The sequence below is a fragment of the Megalops cyprinoides genome, chromosome 9, assembly GCF_013368585.1.
Source record: "Megalops cyprinoides isolate fMegCyp1 chromosome 9, fMegCyp1.pri, whole genome shotgun sequence".
NCBI classification, from domain to species: Eukaryota; Metazoa; Chordata; class Actinopteri; order Elopiformes; family Megalopidae; genus Megalops; species Megalops cyprinoides.
Genome location: NC_050591.1, coordinates 17,515,687 through 17,534,256, shown reverse-complemented (window position 1 = coordinate 17,534,256; position 18,570 = coordinate 17,515,687).

Genomic DNA, 18,570 nt, shown 5'->3' with positions numbered 1-18,570 from the left:
TTCACCATCACGCTGCAGTGACCCCTGGTTGGCTGGGTGCGCTGTGATAATAAGTTTCCAATCGTTGCTATATATTGCCGGCAGAACATATGAAAATGTCATTACCCAGATTTGCTTCGCTCCTGCTTGGGAATATGGCCTGTGCAATGTTTGCAAAGACTTACATTTCAGAATCCTATGATTTTTGTAACGCCTCTCCAGAGTTGCATTCTTGTAAGTTCTAAAGGACACTTGTTTCTAATTGGTACTGTCCTTGTGTAACTGATGGCACTATCATGAGATCTGCGTTTCCCCTCTAATCAATCACCTTTTTGCACGTATTCATTGAGTCCTAGCCTTTTTGCAGTGGTTGTTTGAAGAGAAAATCTTTCTCTTCAAACAGTGAATGGTCCCTTCAAAAATAATGAGCAGCAACCGCAGCAATGAAAGGTTTGTTGCCCATGTGGCTTGGTCCACCACCACAATTAGTCTGAGCTCAGCTGTGATCAATATATTGCTTTACTACGGGAACACTTGCTTCTGTCGAGGTGATCTCGCTACAATTCATCTTTCAACCTGTGCACAGATTATTGCATGTGCACAGTAAGGCTGTGTCCCAAGTGACATTTTTGCTCACTTGCCCCTAGCACTTCCTTGCAAAAAATGAGTCAATGGAGCCGCATGATCAAGGGTGTGTCGAAGAAATGCGCATGAAATCCCTGTGCATTTTTTTACTCCATTATTCAGGTCAATTGTTTAGCAGGTGTTAACAGAAATGCAAATTTTCTATTTTTTTATTTCCATTTCAATTATGGCTACTTACAACAGAGGAAATGAGGTACACATTGCTGACAGCATGGAACACTGATTTCAGTGAAAATGATTAAACACTAGCTCAGATGATGGGCTGGGTGCTGAAATTAAAATTGTGGATAAAATACATTTTTCACTTCTGTTCAGTGTGACTGACTTCTAGCTGATGTCCTGCTGATCCAGTCTATGTGTTCAGACTGAAAGAACAAAGGTTTATTTCAGGGTCGATCCAGGTTACACATCTGTCTGCTACAACTGCATGGGTTTTGAAGTTCCTTGTTAAATTTTAAAATTCAGTGTTTTATATTTTACCATCTGTGGTTGCTTGACAAATCCAAATTATTTACAGGTTTACAAAGTCATTGTTGAAGATGCAATGAAATGTAAATGCACTTCAGAAAGCCACAAATCAAGAAATCTGAAAGGATCTTTTTTTGTACTGGTCATGAGTAATTGCCTGCATATTGATGAATTATCCTTGATGATTTCTCTTGGGACACCGACTGCATACATAAAGACAATTTAAGACGTGCAATTAAAAAAGCTCATTTTGAGAGAGGCACTCAAAAATCTGCCCTCACCCGTTACAGGCTAGGGTTGGGGGGCTCTTTTCTCCTCTAACAAGGCATCAAAATGAGACCCAGTCGGGAGTCAAAGGATTTTGACCCATTTTTTATTGCCCTCTTTTCATGTTTAAGACAAATACAAATAATCGCTGTCGCTGTTCGGACAACTCGACAAAACCGTAATTCCGAAGGAGTATAGCACATGTGGTCATCTGTTTCAATCTGCTACATCTGTTACCACGGCATTTTTTATCTGTCCAACGGCCTATACCACTCATCAGCAGGTGTGTGGAGACGGGCGCACTCATTAACCGTTTTCTCATGTGCCTTCTCCCCCTAAACGTACATCTTATGGGCGTGGTTTTATATTTAAATTCATTTCAAGACCAGATTAGCTAGATAGGTCTGAAAGGTGGATTTCAACGTATTCATAATAGACCTGTCTTTACAACGTCAACTGATTCATAATGTAGTGTTTTGTTTGCACACGATCCACAAATAAGTATGGCTAGCTTGATCAGCAAGGGATTCATTTAATAGTTTACCAAGTTCATGCAACCAGTTTCTGTGTCTCTCTGTATCAGGTTGATATCAAAACGAATCCTACTTCATGTTTCTTGAATTTGCAAACACAAACAGCCTGCACTGAATATATTGCGTCACGTTTGCGAGGTAAACTAAGCAAATCACGCGTCCTTCGTGTAGTGTCCTGCCTACACGCCAGCGACTTGTTGCGCTTGCAGCAGTGTTTCGCTCTTACCATCTGGTGGGCCGGTGGAAGCGTTTTTATCAAGGTTGCTGCAGTCCTCGCACTTCATTGCTATAACGCTCCTGTCCGGTAGAACGCGCTATTCGGTGCGTCTTTTTCGGCCTCCCCTCTCCAAGAGGTTGAGACTGACTGCTCTGTTGCCACGTAATCCCGAGACTAGTGAGACGGGAGGCGGGTTGCGGCTCAGCAACAGCTAGCGCTGCGGGCGGGCGAAACTAGGGGAAATCGCACCGAATCGCTGGGAAGTACCGCCAAGACTCAAGGGGAGAACCGAGCACTTCTGTGTCCTCACAGACAGAAGCCCAATTTCGTCCGTCTTCTCCGCAGTCTAGGTGAGTAGAAGTATGCCTAGCTAGCCAAGAAGTCTACAGTAACGTTAGCTAGCCGGACTGACACGCAACTATGAAGTATCGCATTATCTTGCAGACTTGGTTCGAGCCAGGGATTGTCATAACCGAAAGATTTACAAACACGGGCAAGAAAACAACTTATAAAGTTCTTTAAAACATCCTATCCTAACCCCAAAGAACCATAGGCATCCTACACCTGATAAAATGTGACCAGATTTTCGCCTTTAGCTACTGAAACAGCTAGCTAAATCTGTCTGCCACATGTAGCAGGGTTTTCAAATCTGCCGTCTTCGAAGCTGGCGCTGTAAGGTAAATAAGGACTCGAAGTTCACATTTCTGAAACTAGTTGGTTGGGGATAAAAAGCAAACGATTATCTGACTAGCGACACGGCGGTGTTATGTTACCTTTTTTAAAATAGATTTGCAAAGTAATCCAGTCTGCGTTTCTGCTAGCTTGCTAACTGTAACGTTAGTTCTTACTGCTAAAAAAAACTGACGAGTTAGGGAGACGCTTGAGTTAGTAAAACAGGGTGAGAGGATGTCGAAACTGTAACCAGCTAACGTAATCTACATAGCTGGTTCCCCATTGAGTTACGCACTGAACACACAAGTTTGTGTGAGGAAGATTCCAAAGTGTCACTACGTTTGTGTCACTATGTTTTAAGCGCATTTTTCATCGGAAACCCATGCCAAAATCTATATTTAATTTATTTTAGGTAACAGTTTACCATAAACCTGTTACATTGTTTCTGACACGTATATTTATCACGGCCTCTTCTGAACCCAGGGTATTCAGTCATTACTTAATAACATGTTAATTGACGTTGAAGTGGATTCATGTGGGTGGGAGATGTTGACACGGTCTTTTCTGTATTCCGTAACTGGTTGTCAAATTTACAAAACGGCGAAACCCACCTGGAAATTAAGGGGTATGGCAAAGCCATGCTGTTGATTACACTGTGGCCAGTGGTTTCGTGTGCATGTAATTTGCAGAGTCACGTTTTATATTTAAAATGTGAATATCGTTCGTTAAAAACACTGGTTATTTACAGTCTGCGTTTGAAGTGACCGGGGAGGGGATTTCAGCAATTACAATACCTAGACACATGCAACGAGCAAACCACAGTTCGTTTGCAGTATGTCGATAGCTACATTAGCTTTTACATTAGAGGTGTGTGGAGGTGTGTAGACGGAGCCTAGAAATGCAAGTGTTCATCTTTGAAAGAGTCCGTTAAAAGGGCCAGATGCGTGGCGTGTTCTTGCAGGGATTTTATATTTGTCCCTCGGGATAACACGAAAGTAATTGTAGCTAATTGGCCAGACTGGCCGGTAGTTTAACTTTAAAGAATTTACCCCCTATAATGTGGTTGGATTTATACACGTGTTTCCTGTATAGACATTTTTGTTTCTGTTTGCTTGTTTTTTAATCTGTCAGCATCATTTTCTCATGTTTTGTGGAGATGGGTGGTTTCGTAGACATAGTTAATCAGGCTAGGCATAGACATCGTAGACATGGTTAATCAGGCTACTGATCAAGTGCCACAGAATCTAAATCTTGTTTTACTCTCGCTGTAGCCCATTTACTTGCCTTACAGAGAGAGACTGCAGTGCACCGCTGTGGAAAGTCGTCGAAAGAACACCATTCTATACATTCACACTAGAGAGCCATTCTTGTAAGAAGGATATGAATTACTGTCTCCATCAGTGTTATTGCCGTCAAAGCCACTAAAAAATAATCCTTAGTAACTAATGGCAGAATACCACGACATGAACTTGAAATTACTTTGCGAATTTGTGGAGGGAGGATGCATTCATTACAGCTGTTGCGCTGGACCAGCAAATCCCACATATAAAGGGTGCCTTTAATTTACCCATATACTACAGTATAAAATGTTTGCACATGTCACTGACTAAATGGCACACACCTTGAGTGTGTGAATGGATGTTGATCTTCAAGATATATACATGTGATAGCAAACAGTACATGGGCAAGATGGCATTGTTCATCGTTATCTCTTCCTTCAGGCAGTATTTTTTTAAACTAGTGCATTTTAACAGCAGTTTGGTTCTTGACACTGGGTGTTATGGTAGGTGGGGGATGTGGGAGTTTGTGTCCTGTCTTAAAGCTGCCTGCCAGGGGGGACTAGGGTGAAAGAAGAGCACGGTTGCCCCAAGCGACCACAGAAAATCAGAAAAAATAAATTATACAGCAGTCTGGCATGATCTGACAGGCTGGAGAAGATGCAGAGGAGAAAGGTGTCATCCGTCAAGAGAGAGGGACCTAAACTTCTCGTCACCTCTCTCTCTCCCCTGTTGTGGGGTGTCTCAGGAAAAAAAAAGCCGCATCTGCCTTGTATTTCTGTTGCTGTTGGTGTCAAAATTCTTTTATGCTGGGGTCTGAGTCTTCATTCTCTACTGTTCCCTGCACTGGCGGTGACACTGTGGGGTGGTTGGTGAGCCCAGATGCATTATTCAGAGTCTAAACACAGCATGGCCTCAGCTTGCAGACAGTCTTGGGTGGATCTAACGAGGGGCTTTTGTTTGGGTTTTAGGTGGCTTGTATTGGGCTGGGGCAGAGTTGGTATCTGGCATGTGTTGCTCTGAGACAATGAACAAGAAATCCTGGATCAGTTTATCTGAACCATAGCCCTAATCATAACCAGTATTTCAAAAATATTTAATCTGATCCACATTCAGCTCTTGGGAGGTGAATCTGTTCACATTCCTTCTTTTGGGGCAGTGGTGGAGTGCTTATTTGTCTCTTTCCAGTGTCTGGCAATCATGAGTCACTTCTGTTAAGTGTTAAGATGCGTCTTCCCTGTGCCAGACAGATCTGATCAGAGCAGATTCAGATCCACAGCCAAAACAAATACAGTAGCACTGGAGAGGACTGTTAATTGGTGTTGCCAGGTCATTTTAGAACTGAGGATCTTCTTGTTACTGCTGCACCCCCATGTGCTTGTTTCCAGGAGTTAATGACCAGCTAGCAGTACAGGCCTGTCTTCAGCTGTGTGATAAATGTTCCCGAACACAGACTGGTGAGGAACCTCTCACTGAACTGTGTCTTCTCACTCTGAAGGCGAAAATGGGGTGTGGAAAATGCACACCTGTGATGTGCCAGCAGGGCTTTGTGGTTATTATGCCAGGTTTGAGGAAGTGTGCCCAGGGAGACTTAAATAAGCCCTGTTCCTTCTGTTGATGCTTGAGGAGTTGAAGGTTTAGTCTGCTGTAACACAGAGGTCAATTGCTGTCTGTGAAGCACAGTGCAGTGTGATTTATTCCCTTTGAGATGAATTGGATCAATTTACAATTTACGATTTGGTATTTCGCAGACGCGGATCAGGTAGACTGTGTTTATTAATAATGTCTTAATACCCAGTTGAGTTATGCAGAATAAAGTTTAGTTGCTGTTACACGTGGCTGTACTTTATGCATAATTAGTTTGAAGATTCACCCTCTCCTCTGCGATAAAACCAGCTGGTTTCAAAGTTTAGGAGCGGAATTAGAATGTTGTCCAGCCATACCATCCCTAAGAGTGGACAGGAACTGTTCTTTCAAAAACAGAAGTAGCAAAAAGCACAAAATTACAAGAGTCCTTTCAGTGGTAACACTTCTGTATCAGCTGTGGGTTAGAAGTGAAAGAAAGGCAACAGGTGGGAGACCAGATGAACATTATGTTTTGTTTTCAGAACAATTGCATGATTTTTGAACAAGCGCCAAAGGGAAGGATGCCATGACTGACACATTTTGAGAAATTGAAGCGGATCAAAGGCAGATGCAGAAAACAACGGGGCAAAATAGACTAAGAAATTACACACACACACACACACACACACATATGTAATGAGATGCCAGTGCATCCTTTGCCCTGAGTAGGCCTTTACAACATGAGCATTGGACATTATAAATAATTTATAAATGGTTTACTTTCTGGGAATTGGTTGTCAGTGTTTCTTGTATTTATTCTGTGTCTTCTAAGATTGTTACTGCTGTATTAGATACAACTGTATTGTGTATCACTGAATATACCTGAGGCCATGGTCTGTCTGCTGTCTTGTGGTGTCAGTGTTACTGGGAGTGATGGTTTGTCTAGTTGTATATGGATCACTGAAGATTTTTGGTGAGACATCATATGGAGCATGTGTGGTGCCGGTGTGCAGTATTAAGCAAACAGGTAAACATTGCTCCCTTTAAAGTTACCTCACACTTGTTAAGGAGGGAATTCTGTCATCTCATCTTCGTTGATTTTGTTCACTCTGTCTGTTGTTTAGTTTGTTGCCTTCTAATTAAATGTTCTTCCTGTCCCTTGTGAACACTCCCCTTCCTTTCAGGGTAGTTCCACTAAATAAATAATTTCAGTTTGCACCCGATTCTTGTTGTAGAGTTCTTTTTTTTGTCAGCTTCTCTGTTGAACTACTAAAGAGGTGGTGTAATAGTACTATAACAGGTGTACACACACCAGGAACACCCATAGAAGAGCCCACTTTAAAAATAAATGGCTGTACAAAGCAGTGGGTCCTTTTTTAACAGTGGAATGTATCATAAATATGGATGGAGTCACTAATGAGTGGGTTTTAATGTCTTCTCTCTGGCTCTGTCACACTTTACAAGATGATAGGAGAGTTTAGGTAGAATCTCCAGTCTTCCAGTCTACATATTCCAATGCAGGACACTACATTTGATTGACCTAGACATGTAAAACTGGCACAGTAAGTGTTTGAGGTTTGTGTGGGAAAACTTGGGTTCCCAAGTGGTCTCTGGTAATGGTCCTCAGGGCACGGAATGTGTTTAAGTAGCTGAACATTGTATACTCTGACTGTGAAGGTCAGTAAAAAGCAGACACCCAAACATGCAGCCCTGCTTTTGAAAGTCTATTATGACACACTTCCTTCCATTTTGCAGGGGAAGGGCCTGTTTTTCTAGATTTGGGCTAAATATATCTTCGATCCTCCTGCGATAGAGAGGCCTTTTTTGAATTTTTTTTTTTTTTTTTGTGTGAAGGGTCTGAGACTAACAAGGTCTTCAGTCCAGAGTTCTGTCTCTGTCTCTGGTGGTCTCAGTGCAGCTAATTGGTAAACTTATGTAAAATACCACCAGGCCAGTAGTTCACAGATCCTTTTTAAGTCAATTGGCAAAGTGTGGTCTCTCTGCTATATGTCTTTTTGTTGTAAATTGGCATTATATGGTCTCCCTTCTTGTTTACACACACCTGCAATGAGATGGCACAAAAGATCACACAGGATAGCCTTACAATGAAAAAGATGCAGAGCAGTCAGTTCTCTAATACAAAAATATTTATTCCCCCTTTGAAATGAATGCCATACATTACCTTGCAAATTATAAAGAATAAATACATATCCAATGTGTATATTGCTGTGCACATCATGGGGTTTGGCAGTGAAATAAGCTATTTTTCATTTAAAGGAACCAAGCTTTTTTTTTTTCAGAGATTATTGTCACTAAGGTTTTACAGTGAATGTTAAATCGTACATCCATCTACATCAGCCTTGAATTCTATTGAGTAGCAGTGGTATCAGAACTACCGTCCTTAAGGGTTGAAAATTTACTTTATTAACTTTATTTGCATTGTAAATTCCCAAACACTGGTATTTGAATAGCAATTCTTGGGAAATTATTTTTTGCATCTAATTCATTTGTGTATTATTCGTGGTCATTCACTCCAGTGTTGCATAAAACTAATCAATAACATTTATGGATGTTTTATACAAACATTGTATATATTTGGTCTTTCAAAATTCCAACATTAAAATTGTTTAAAATTTTACATCATGATAACATTTTCTGCTTTTTCTGCATATTTGATTTTTTAATGAAGTGTATTGTATGCCTTATAAAGGCATCAGTGAAGTCATAATTCAGTTAAACTATTCCTCAGGCCAAATATTTTACCCTCATATTAAGAACAGGATGTACATTAGGTGTTGACGTATTTCTAGTCTGGATCTACTGTAGGAACATGAAAGAACTGAGAGATGGAAAGAAAAAAATGCAACTTAAGTTAGCTAGCTAGCTAAATAGAATTGTGTCTATGCTTGTAAAAGGTATGCTTTCTGACATCAAGAGTGGGAACATGCGATCTGTGTATAAATGCTTCTGTTGTGTCAGCTAGATTTGCTCGTTGATGTTTATGGAATGAAAATTCCACCATGTTGCACTCAGAGAGAGATTTATAATGGCGTTACTTGTCAAGGTTTGACTGAATGCCGGACTGTTTGTCTCCATCCCAGTGTAAGCACCGGAGCAGGGAAGTCATGGGTATAATAAAGTCAGACATTGCTGTGTCCGCTGCTTTGACTTCATAAATGGGCTTGCAACACAGCGACGGTCTTTCTTTCCGCCGGGTCACTTTGTGAGAGATTGACAGGACCACAGCGGAGGAAGACGGGCACCTCAGGACGCGGTTCATACATGCAAACTCCAGGGTGAACTGATCAAAGACGTGGAAAATTGAGCATCTGCAATTTGGGAAGCTTCCCCGAAACTGACAAATAGACTTGAAGATCAGACCTTGACAGGTGTGGCGCACGGCTAAGGGTAAACTAGCGACACGTAATGGTCCATTCTCATTATACGGGCAAAATGCGTAATGACTCCGTGTCCTCTGTCACTCAAATGGTCCTTTTATTGTCTCGTTTCCTTTTTTTTGCGTTTTATTAAGTTAAGATTCCTCTAGGCTGCCCAGTGTTCCGTTGCCATGGCTACAGGTGTCATTTCTTTGTGATCCCCTGGAAAAGCCACCATTAAAATGTTGCCTGAGATGAAAGGGGATGCTTGAAAACTGTGGTTTCCACAATAATAAAAACAGCCAGGCTCCATCCAGACAGACGCCGTGAAATCAGCTGGAAATAAAGTGAAAGAGCTAGTTGCATGTTTAATGGGGTGTCAGGCTCCCTTGTTGGTAATTGCGGATGACCTGAAGAAGACCCGTCAGTATTTAGAGGCGTGGGCTGTTCTCATGTAATTGCTTGGATCTGAATCCTACTGGTTTGCAGAGATAAAAATTAGCATTTCTCAGAATGCATGTTTGATCTTCCTCAATTTATCTGCTCATGTGACTAACTTTAAGCACATTGGAAATGGTCCAGAAGCCCAGAATACTGCGTTGCAAGCAACAGCCTAGTGGAGTTCACTGCCGCACATTGAATGCCTGCAACAGGAGATGACGTCAGCGCCTGGAGCGAGAAAAGACTGTGATTAGGATCAGGGTCCCCTGCTGCGGTGGGATAATCCCTTTTTGTGCTGTGTGGAAGGGTGGCTGTTCCAAATCGCCAGCACCACCTGATGTGTTATCATGGTCATGGTTACGAAGATTGAGACAGTACCTCCTTGAACAAGCCCATGCATCCTAATTTGCAATTCGTTTCTGTGTCATTCGAGTTCTTTTTGGTCTGAATGTTTTTTTTTTTTTAACATTGTTCTGCTACAGATCATCTACTGGCATGTACCAATACTTAAAACATAGATAATTTTCAGTTCAAGTTTAAATGCAAAAGTGGCTGTACAAAGGCCAAAAAGCACCAGCAGAAAACCATCTGTATTCACTTGTGTTCAAACTATGTGATTGCCATTCCAGCTTTGCACACGTCCATTGAATGATGAAGATTGCATTGTAGTGCTTGACTTCAGGAGTGGAAATTCCACACGGATGCATGTAAGCTGTCCCATCTGTGGACCTACAGTCATTTATGTTTTAAGACCTGTTAATGTATGGCAGTTTGCTTTTCTTCCTGTGTTAAATGGGTGTGACATAAATCAAGTAGTCCCTCATCTGTCTGAGCATGCTGTTTGTATTTGTATGTGTGCATGCATGTATGTGTGCGTGAATGGTCTACCCTTGGGTTTTTTGAGATGCAGTGTATTCTGCAGTAGCATGCCTTTATTGAATCAATTGTACACAGCCAGTGGCCTGAAAAGCAAGAGGCGGTCATTGGGTCTCTGTTTTTGGTGCACGTCAGGATGACTTTTCTGCTGTGGGTCTGAACCATTGTGCCCTGACTCCACCTGAAAGGAACATTACCCCAAAGCGTGTGCTGCCGCAGGACACTGAGCCGAACGACCAAGTGCACACATTTTCTGCCCTAGACAGGAAAGTTATAGCCGCTGTCGTGCCCTAAAATAGTTCACCAGTAACCGCCACTGCCCTATATACTGGATTAACACAGCACGGTGGGAAAATGTTTGTTTAGTGTTTATGTCATATAAGGGGATTTTGAGGAGTGTGATTTCTCTACAGTCACCCCACACTTTACAGTGGATCGAATCGATTCGTTTTGATTAAAAAAGTATGCTGATGTTAATGTGACAGTGGTGGCCATCATTATCAAAAAGTCACATATGAAGTCTGGCTTGGGATAGGTGTAATGCACCCTGAGCTCTGTCCTTGACAGATGCGGCACCGAGTCTCAGTTTAGTGTCATTATCAAGGAAGTAACATCCCATGACAAACTGCAGCAATGGGATGCTATATCAGCATGAATCTAGTTCACAGCAAGTATATTATTACTTATTATCGACAGGTGACAGATCTTGGGTGATCATTTCCGAGTCTGTCTTTGAGACATAAATAGAAATTTACATTAAAACCTGGCAATAATTAAGAGGTATAGAAGACAGAACATGCACACATCTGACTAATCAGTGCCCGGATGCACAGAGAAAGAGTATGCCCATAGAAATGGATGAAACTTCCACATGCTGTGATTTTTGCAGATCTCATCTCTGATTTTGAAATTCTTTCATGTTCCCAGAACAAATGAGCGCACATCTAGATTACCACTGTACCCACGTACTGTTTCTGAAATAAAACTCAGACAGATAAAATGACTATTTGTGGTTTATGGAAATGGAATGTGTGAGCAAAATTTTGTCAATGTCATTTAGATAGGCAAGACAGCTCATTATTAGGTGAATCGGGTACATAATTTGCAGAATATCACATAATTGCAATTTCATGTTCATTTCTTCATGCAGGGGTGTCATAACCTGTCTCTAATTATAGCAGGCGTTGAACTGTGAACAGAACTACTTTTGATGTGCGTTGCTAGTATATAAGACCTGACATCTCAGCTGTAATAGGACTGAAATATCTGGCACATCTATGTATTATCCAACAATGATCTTAATAGAAAATTAAAAGGGTGTGTGTCATCCAGTACTCAGAATCCACAGTGTAGGGTACCAGAGTTAACCACAGACATCACTTAATTGCTCACTTCATAAATTATTTTATATGATTAAAAAATTGACTTTACAAGTCCCTCAAGCAATGGAAAGTCTTGCAAAAAGTGTGTTTAAAGTGACATTACACTGCTGGCGTTTAGCAGACGCTCTTATCCAGACTTACATTGGTTACAGTTTTTTTTATAATGTTATCCATGTATACAGCTGGATATTTACTGAGGCAATTGTGGGTTAAGTACCTTGCCCAAGGGTACAGCAGCAGTGCCGCAGCAGGCAATCGAACCAATAACCTTTTGATTATGAGTCCTGCTCCTTAACCACTATGCTACACTACTGCCCAATAAGTGACTAAAAGTTGGCAAAGTCAGAAATGTCTAAAATGGAGCAAGGTATGGCAGTTTTGAAAAGCACTGTAGGTTAGAGAGCATTGTCACGGCGGGTCAGTTGGATGTGCTTTCATGCATGAAGATAAACTGAACAGGAGCAGAAAAAGCATTAGCACCATTGTGTAGTATGTGTCATGAAGCAGCTGTCTCATGGGTTTCTAGGCTCCACATACATGTGGTGGGAGCTTACAAAGGGAACATGGATCGATGGAACAGCTCAGGCAAACATGGGTTAGTCCTCCGGCGGCCTGCTCCGCTCTGGTGACCCTGCGGACTGCACCGGCCTGCCATGCTTGGGGTCACATGAAGAGGGATACAGAATACAGAGCATCTACTGATGGCAGCTGCACAAATTGTGGTCATTGAGGTCATGTTTAGGACTAAAAAAAAAATAAAATGCCTCACTGGAGCTGATACGTTGCCTCCCAAAGACAGGCACCCTACTGTGCAGCAGCCACAAGCTGACATTTGCCATTGGCTACATTTACGTTGTCTTTGTTTTTTTTTTTTTATGATTTCTGTTTTCAGGGTTTTTCATGTTTTAAAAGGCTTTCTGAATCATTGCGAAATAAGCCAGCAGCACAGGCGGCGAAGATAACAATCAGCAAGAGTCTGAACAAATGGGCTTTGTCTGGATCATCCCAAATGATATTATCTGAAGGACCGGACAACTCGATCAATAATGTCTCAAATGCATGGTTCTGTGGCCTCTGCTGCTTTGAATGAATCACGGTAACCGTTATCTGGTTTCGTTAAAGCTTGCATTATTTATCGTCCTACCACCGCTGATTCCACTGAAAGATTACGAAAAGGCCATGGGAGAAAAACCACAGGACGCTGAAGAGAAGAGTGCTTCTAAATACATGTGTGCGTGTATACTTCCATATGTATGATCAGACTTCATTTGGGTATCTTGATTACATTGTTCACATGTCACCCTTTTAGCCCTCTGGTTTGACTTGTTAACACATGCCCCGAGGAGAGAAATGACTTGTGCTGGGGAGTATGGCCTCCACACACTGGAGCAGCGGAGAGCAGGTTGCAGACTTTCCTTGGAGCTGAGTACCCCTTGGTGCATAGCAGCAGTGATGAACTACCAGCTGCATGGCACCGACACTGACACAGATAGGTAATCATGCCCTGGTGGGATTTAAATCAACTGAGAAGCTCCCAAGGTTGTTTGGATGCAGGTTTCACACGGAGAGGTGTTGGAAGAGCACGGGAGAGTCTCCGGAGACAGAGAAGCCCCTGTCGAGGAGCGGACAGGGTCGTTAGTCAGCCGCTGCGCCTCCCATCTCCCTGCCTGCAGGGGGACAGCGGTGACCTTGTTTTGATTCGGCGGGAGAGCGTCGCGTGTCACCGTGTGGACGTGATCAAGGAGGCTACAAGGCGGGTCTTGGGGTAGCCGTCTGCCCGGTGCCGTTTGTTCTTCAGATGAATTCCTTGCCAAAAAAAACGGACTATTTTAAAAGAAGCGGAAGTGATTTTAAACAGATTGATGCCATTTTAGATGGTGAATGTCGTGTACTGTTAAATTAATGGCAATATTGGCTTATGGAAGAGGCTGATTTATTTAATGGATGAGCTTCCACGAGTTGGCTGCCAGTGATGTGCTCGGCAGAGGCATGCATCCAGGATTACTGAGAGTGCTCACATTTGACGTCTTTCTACATTTTTGTGTCAGACAGCCACCTGGTTACCTTAGGAAAAACTCAGCTGCGCATTCCTCCACAGATGAGTGGATTGGCTCTGATTTCATGCGGCTGAAGGTCACCCTATACCACGAGCGAGGAGCATTCATACAAACACTTAATTGCCTCTTTAATGGCTACTGAAACTTGCTCTTCAAGGGGAAATCCCAAACAAACCTTTCAAGTGATCTCATCAAAATGCACAATATGAAAAAAAAAAAAACAATCACCAAAGTGACCCACTTGTAAAGTTCTCGCGTCGATGATCAAACGGTGTTGCTGAGAAGGAAGGTGTGCCCGCAGCTTGTACCCGAGAGCGCTCGCAGACAGAGTGGAGTGACTGGAACTAATCCACGCAGGGCGGCGGGAAGGAGAACCCAGCGTGCGGTACAGCTGTTAGCCGCAGTGGGCCGGCTTCAAACAGCAGAGCGCGAGGCGCTGGCGTATGTCGACAGGCACTCGGTGAAATGAACTTAATAAGCTTCCCTGTGTTCGAGATGCAGTGAAACTGCTGTGGCAAGAAGGAGCAAGCTGTTGTTGCTGCATAGAGAGGGAGGGTGGGGGGGCGTAAGGAAACAGTTGTTCAAGAAAGTAGTGAAGCTATCGTTTTTCACAGTGCCTTTCACCCCAGGAAATACTAAACCATGCAAGCGTATACAGTCAAAGCAAGGGTGTGGTCATTAAAAATACTGACTTGCATCGTTTTGAAATGTTAGCATTTATTGTCAGCGTTTATTGTCACCTCAGAAACCAAAGACACATTCTGTGTATTTATAATTAAGACCAGTAACACTCTCTTAGGAATAAAATGTATTGTCTTTAGTTACACAGTGTAGATTAGATTCAAGTTTAAGCGTTATGTGTATCATACCTAAACTGTATCATATTGTGTCTAGACAGCAGGAAGAAATTTCCTAGACTGTTCAGGTTTTTGGTCCTGGCTTCAGTGACTTACTGACGAGGTTTTGTTTTGCACAGATTTGTCTGAGACACATTGATCCTTTATAAATCTGTCTGAAAGCCAGAAAGTGGTTTCCAGTTTTGTCTGTCCCATTTCTGTTATGCAAGCAAGCTGTTCAATGATTGGCTGATCGATAAACGCTTTGCTCTGTGTTTCCTGTGCACAGGAGAGGGGAGGCGTGGCCTGGGAATTCCGAGTTGGCGGGAAGCGGAAAGTCCGGCGGCCCCAGCAGCACAGGTCCAGTCACCTGACGGTCCGGAAGAGCCGGGGAAGAGTTCCTCCGAGTTCAGACGAGCGAGCGTAAGGGAGGGAGGGAGCCATGAGGCAGCTGAAGGGCAAGCCCAAGAAGGAGACGTCGAAGGACAAAAAGGAGCGCAAGCAGGCCATGCAGGAGGCGCGGCAGCAGATCGCCACCGTGGTGCTGCCCACGCTGGCCGTGGTGGTGCTGCTCATCGTGGTCTTCGTGTACGTGGCCACGCGGCCCGGCGCCATCGAGTAGATCGCTGCTGCATCTCCAGGAACTGACCCGCTGCACCCCACCTGAAGGATTAGCGACCGGCCCCCTCACCCCAGCCCCCCACCCCATCCCGTTTCTCTCACTGCCTCCCAGCTCCACCCTTTTTTCCTCTCATTCCTTCCCATCTCTCCTTTGCAGAAATGTACGAAACTTCGCTACTTCACTCTCCATCTCCTGCAGCACCCCCTCTCCCATTTCCGTCTTCTAAAACGGTGCTTCCTGTTGGCTTTCATGGCAAGTACAGGAAGAAAGCAAATAGCAACAAAAGACTCCCAAACAAGACAGGCGAACAAACTTGGACAGAAGCAGAATTTCTCCCACAGCATCATCGTCCTCATACGTGCCTTTGATGAGCGATCCATGGGGGTGGTTCCATGTGAAGAGTTTCTTGTCAAATTGAGTGTAACTAGTTTCCTGTACATTTTCTGATGAAAATTGAATTCATCTTGCCTCTATGATGCTGTTTTATGGGGAGAGGTGTCAGTTCCATGCTTACCAAAGGACCCTAAAGAGAGCTGGCCAGCAGGGTGTGACCAGGGGTGCGTTCAATTAGATGAACGGCCAAAGCGCAGACTGTTATCTTGAAATAGCCGTAGTTCAGTAGTTGCATTAAACTCCCTCAGAACAGTACATCCCATTACTGTAGGTGTTTGGTGGACATTACCTTTTCAAGCTGTTCAAACCTGTTTTCTAACCTGTCAGGCCAATGTATGTGGTGAACAGACAGCCAGTTGTAGGAAGGGAAGTTTGAACCAGTTGAATGTTTGTTTAGTTGAACGCACCTTGGGAGTGTGTATTCAAATTTCTTTTGTTTGAGCGAATGTGTGCCCAAGTGCGAGTGCGCGTTCAAGTGTGAATGTGTCATTGAGACGCGGCAACTGCACCATCCATTTGTGCACATGTACAATCTGAAAGATACACACTTTGTAACATTAAGTTATTGAAAAAAAAGACGCTGAGTCACACAACCATCTGTGCAGATTGAAAAAAAATGTGCCTTATACATTTGACAATGTACCAATTCAGTTAATAAAGAAAACTGAGACCAGCTTTTTAACTCTTCTCTTTGTGACCAAGCGAGCTATGTTTATCTGTGTCTTTTAACCAAAGAACTTGCCAAATACAAAATTAAAATGTGTGGGCTTTTCATGCAATTAATCTCAGCCTCTTCAAGGGCAAACGTAAAACCACAAACTAAGTTTAAAGCTGAAAATGCTGACGTGCATGCCTTTTACTATGGAATTAACTGTGCTTGTTTTGAATGGTTAGATGGAGAGTGATGCTGTGTTTTATTTCATTTTTTGTGAAGGTGTCTAATACCACACCATTTGTCTGGCACATTTTTATAGCAGCAGACCAACTCTCCCAGTCCTGTGTATCACATCTATTACCACAGATTTATGATTTATTTTCATTCAGAGATTTCCCTTTTAAACGGCATTCCTATCTCCTTACAGCCCCGCAACTGCAGAAGTCATACTGTGTAAACCTGCTTCTGTGGAGCTTGGCGCTGTCCTTGAAGATGTTCTGCCGTTTCCAGGGTGACAGATCCTGTACTTCCGCAGCATCCTCTGGGTGTCACTGTGGAGTGCCTGGACGTACGAATCAAAATGCTCCTCCAGGGTCTTCAACCTCTGCTCTTCTTCCTCGAGGAACTGCTCAGTCCCAGAGGACCTGGGGCTGAGAGACTGAGGAACAATGGGATTATGGAATTTCCATCTCTTGTGCTTCGCAAATGGAAGCATTAAGGCCTTGGGGGTGTGGCAATTACTATACAGTGGTGTGCTGGTAACATATAGAGATACTTGACACTTGTACCTTAACACTGATTCTGAATGGTGGGCAAGCGTGTTCGATACATCATGTATTTCTAATCAGACTGAAGTGAATAGATTTGGGGGGTGGGTGTCTATGTGCATCTTCGGAATGAATTCATACTATCGATTTCAACTTACTCTCATCTGTGCTCTTAAGAAAGAGCCTGTAATTAAGGTGGATAGTGCTCACAAACAGTGCTGAGTACCACCTCACTTCACACAGTCTTGCGTCATTTTTATCGAGGACAAGAGAGAGAGCGCATGAGGCAGACAAGTCTGTTGGCCGAGAGGCCAGTGCCACTGCTGGAGGTTACCTAGACTGGTCAAATCAGCCTGTTTCCAAGGATGCTCCCCTCTCCCTAGCACCTGTCTGTGAGCTGTGCTGTCTCCATGCCTTCAGGTGAAGGCATGACAATGTAGTCCTCAGAAGTTAGGCTTCAAGCAACTTTTACAGAGGACAGTGCAGGGCATAGTTTAACCTACTGGGAAGGCATTCAAATGTTCACTGGTTTCCACTAGATAGCAATTACGTCTGTTAGTTCAGGAAGCACTCCACCCATGCGACAGAAAACATTTAATTCACACAGAATATCATGGCTGGTTCCGAGGTTGTAGTTTTCTGTAAACCTGAGCTATTCACTCTAGTTTTCAAGTGAATGTTGCATTCAATCTGATTTGCTAGTTGTTACCTCAAGAGTTCCTGAACAAGGTACATTCTTTGAAATTTAGATTCCAGCAATTTACCAACAGCAGCACATTATGCCTAAAAAATGTTGGCAATAAGGAAGATGGCAAAAACGCGCTGAGAGATTTGATGTAAAAATGAATATCCGATAACAGGGTTGGTGATAATTTCTTCACAACATTGGGAGAGTATTGCACAATTCCATGAAAATTGCCATTACCTCTGTGAAGACTATTAGAAAGTGCCCTCATGCTGCGTTATAAATAGACTCTCTCTTCATATTAGAATAACTATTTTGTTGTAAATGTGTTCATTTTGAAATTGGTTGTGCTGTTTGAATAGTCCATTGTGTTGAGTAATGGAGGCCCGCCGCAATTGAAATGTAAATGGAGTGGTGTTGCTGTATTGTCGCGGGACGTCTGGCAGAGCTGTCAGATTTTTCTCTGAGGAAGAAAGAAATACAAATACAAAAAAATCCCAGACAGAGACCTGCCTTCAGGGAATACTGCTCTAACCAGCACTTGCTTCAGTGTTTAGGTGAAAGATACCAAACCTTAAACGTCTTATTTCCCATTGGGGAAGGCAGGCTCACAAACGCATATAAAATCTTCACACTCGTACATCTTTTTTTTTTTCCATTTGAATTCAGCTGCCTCACCCTGCCTGTCCTCTCGGGTTCTCAGAGCTATCTGGGCACACTGTAAGGAGACTGTAGATCGAGCCTGCCGGCCGCAGACCCTGGGGAGGGATGCAGAGACAGTAGGCTGCTCAGCCATTCCGCTCCATATGTTTTTATGTAATGAGGAATTTCACTGAAACACTTCCAGGCTGCCAG